This window comes from Leptonychotes weddellii, chromosome 3 (genome assembly GCF_054177405.1).
Source record: "Leptonychotes weddellii isolate Sample4059 chromosome 3, ASM5417740v2, whole genome shotgun sequence".
Classification (NCBI taxonomy): Eukaryota; Metazoa; Chordata; class Mammalia; order Carnivora; family Phocidae; genus Leptonychotes; species Leptonychotes weddellii.
In genome coordinates, this window is record NC_138371.1 from 91,579,970 (window position 1) to 91,583,963 (window position 3,994).

Sequence of the window (3,994 nt, forward strand, 5' to 3'; positions counted from 1 at the left end):
CAACAATCCTCTGAGATATGTGCTACTCTAACCCCCACTTCTTGAAGACAGTGAGGCATAGAAGTAAGTAGCTTGCCCATGATCCCACAGCTGCCAGTCAGACCCAGCCTGACTTTTTGATAGCATTTAACATTGCTTATAGTCAAACAGACTTTAGAGCTTAGCAACATGATTTTGGTACCAAAACTTACTTTGTCTTGCTCCTTCCTTCACGTGTAGAATGAAGGTAATAAAAGTATCTCATAAGATTGTTGTCAAAATTAAATGTGTTAATGTACAGAAAGCGCTTGGCATTCAGTGGGGGTTAATGAGTTATATGGAGGAAATGGCAAGTGGATAGAGAATGGCTGAAAACATACTTTAGACGAATGGTTCTCAAAGTGTGGTCCCCGGATCAGCAGCATCGGCAGCATCAGCATCAGCTGGTTATAAATACAAACTCTTGGCCCCTAGCTCAGACCTAATCCTGGGGTGGGGGGTTTGGTGTCCCAGCAATCTGTGTTTTAACGAGCTCTCCAGATGCACAATGAAGTTTGAGAACCGAGGAATCAGATCATTCTGGGGAGGTGATGTTTGAGCTATGATGTGGGAATTGCTCTAGACCCTGCCCTGACTTCCTCCCTGGTTTGCCTTTCTTCTTTCAGTCATTTGGAAATTCTATTTCCTTCCTTCTTTTTTTTTGCTGTTTCTTTCTTCCACTTAGCTTCGTGCTTAGCAGACCCTTTCTCCTCACCTTTTTTTTTTTTTTTTAAAGATTTTATCTATTCATTTGAGAGAGAGAGAGAGCACAAGCAGGGGGAGAGGCAGAGGGAGAGGGAGAAGCAGACTCCCCACTGAGCAGGGAGCTCGATGTGTGGCTCGATCCCAGGACCCTGAGATCACGACCCGAGTCAAAGGCAGACGCCCAGCCATCTGAGCCACCCAGGTGCCCCTCTCCTCACCTTCTATGATAAAGTATTTTCCCTGATATCCTTAAACACCGTGAACTGTTCTTCATCTTCAGTGAACTGGCCCTTGCTTCCTTCCTTCCTTCCTCCCTCCCTCCCCTCCTCCAGGCAGGTTTCGGAGCCACTCCGGGCACTGAGTAATGCCTGGAGGAGGAGCAGGGAGAGGCCCCACCATATCCTCATGGACCCTGTCATCTAGTAGAGAGACAGAAATGTGTCCCTGTCCCAGGACTGGCTTCCAGGGCCAGTCCGAGCAAGGACACCAGCGGAGTCTGGGGGTGCAGAGGAGGTGGGGAACAGAACAGCTTCTCAAGGGAGGTAACGCTTGTCTGAGACTTAATGAACAAATAGAAAAAAGCCTGATATAATGATATTTAAAAATCATCTGGAAGAACACAAGGGCAATAATATCAAAGAATGAATGCTTTTTAATAACTGCACAACAGCCCAGAAACAAAATCATGGGACAGGCATGAAAGTAGTAAAGAGAAATAGAAGGATCAGCTGACTAAAGATGAGAGAAATGTTCTCCCTGTGTTTTCATAAAAACAAAAGCTGACAAGCCAAAACTGAATAAACTCTCATTTAGTCAGTGTTGGGCGATTCCTGATCATTCTCTGTTGGTATGTTTGATATGTTGTTGCTCTTCTTTTGCCTCTAAGCCTTGGCTCACCCTTCTCCCCCTGCCCAGCATTCCCTCCTCCTCTTCTCTCACCTCTGTCGGTAAAAATCCTCCAGGCTCTTAATGTCCACGTCAAAATCTGCCTCCTTCAAGAGACCTTCTCTGCCCTTCCTCATCGGAGGTGATTTCTCTCCTCCAGCAAGACCAGAAACCGTTGTTTATACTTCTAATCAGCTGCTGGCACATTTTGCTGCATTCTGGTGATCAGATTTTTTTCTCTGGTAGCTGGAAGAGATCCAGGATCAGGACAGCATCTTAGCTGCCTTTGTACCAACACCATGTCTTGCTCTCAAGAACCCAGGCTGGGCTCCCTTGGACAGGATTACACTCAGCATGGGGATGAGATGGCCCAGACCCCATCACCTGCTGGGTCCCACACGACGCCAGAGGAATCAAAGAGTAACCTTTCTAAATCTGTTCATAAATTTCAATAGCAGAAATAGAGAGCAGGAAAGCAATTTCTGATTACAGAGTACATTAAGGACATTGGTGGAGACAGGATCAATGTATCTTACTATATAAAAGAAAAGCTTATTCAACAAAATGTAATAGAATAAATGCACAGAGAGGAATGACAGGGGAAAAGGCATGTGACAGCAACACTGATGAAAATCTGCTCCCTAATTACATTGCAGTTGATCGACAGTCATGAGTTCAGTACCCAGATTCCTGTATTAAGTAGTTAAAATGGGATGAAGAGCTCTACATAGATAGATAATAAATCACCATGTGGAAAAACGCAGGATTTTTAGCCATTGAAGAAATGCAAATGAAAACAAAACATATCATAATACACCATTTAAACATTTTTCTTCTAATGATAAAAAAAAAATGATTTTGGCAAGGTTGTCAATCTTTCTCTCTTGTTTCTCCAAAGACCGGGCCAAGAGAACAATAAATCCATTAAATCTCTCTGAGGTACAATTTGGAAATATGTAAAAAGAACAATCATACTGTTCCTTTGTTTCAGCTCAGTTATTAAATTTGGGAGAAAAATGCATCAAAGAAAAGTCCCAAAGGGGCAAAAGAATGCTGCTCATTGTAATGTGAAACTCAGCAAACGGAACACCTGTCCAGTACTGTGCGGGGTCAGGGCTTTGATGGTCCTTGGCGGCCGCAAGCAACAAGCTACTTGCTAAGTGTTCCAGATGTTGTCAGAAGACATGAGACAACAGGTCAGAGACAAAGGACATTATTGCTCTGGGCAAGAGCTGTAGCCGGAGCTCCATGTGTATTTGTGCTGGCTCCCCACATTTCCCAAGGCCCACGGGGGTTATGGATGGGCCTGTGATGGACACCTGAACCTGGACGGGGTGGGGCATGAACTCCTGTGTTACAGGAGTGCAGCGCTGGGCTTGGGGGATCCTCCACCTTCTATGGTGAGCAGAAGCAAGCTTGCCCTGTGCCTGGGGGGAGAGGTCACCACATCCGTTAAGCCCGCCTGCTGCAAACACAATTCTGCCAAGTGGCCTGCGTGGTGAACAGTCCAGGGCCCTGTATCCCTGGCGTGCCCTACAAGAACGTGCAGGAGTGCTCGGGGCCCGTGGATCACCTCTCCCAAAAATGCCTTTCGTTCCTTCAACACATCCATTCAAATTTACTCAGGCACCTTCTGCGTACACAGAACTCGATGTTAAGAGACAGCAGTGAGAAGATTCTCTGCCTAGGAGGCACTTAGAACTTAGCGGGGAAGGCAGGTAACAAAAAGGAATGAAATTAAACAACATGATGTCATGTGGTGAAGTGTTGTGAAGACAAATAAAGCAGAATAGTGAGATAGAGCACACCTTATTAAATAATTTAGCTTTCTGATAAATTAGATTTATTCATTACCAGAAAAACCTTCTGCTATTAACATTGCAAAATCTGAAGACATTTGGTTTATTTTTTATATCTTTATTCAAAAGGTAAAATTAGATGTTGGAGAGGTTGTGGAGAAAGGGGAACCCTCTTACACTGTTGGTGGGAATGCAAGTTGGTACAGCCACTTTGAAAAACAGTGTGGAGGTGCCTCAAAAATTTAAAAATAGAGCTACCCTATGACCCAGCAATTGCACTACTGGGTATTTGCCCCAAAGACACAGATGTAGTGAAAAGAAGGGCCATATGCACCCCAGTGTTCATAGCAGCAATGTCCGCAATAGCCAAACTGTGGAAAGAGCCGAGATGCCCTTCAACAGATGAATGGATAAAGAAGATGTGGTCCATATATACAATGGAATCTTACTCAGCCATCAGAAAGGATGAATACCCAACTTTTACAGCAACATGGATGCGACTGGAGGAGATTATGCTAAGTGAAATAAGTCGAGCAGAGAAAGTCAATTATCATATGGTTTCACTTATTTGTGGAACATAAGGAATA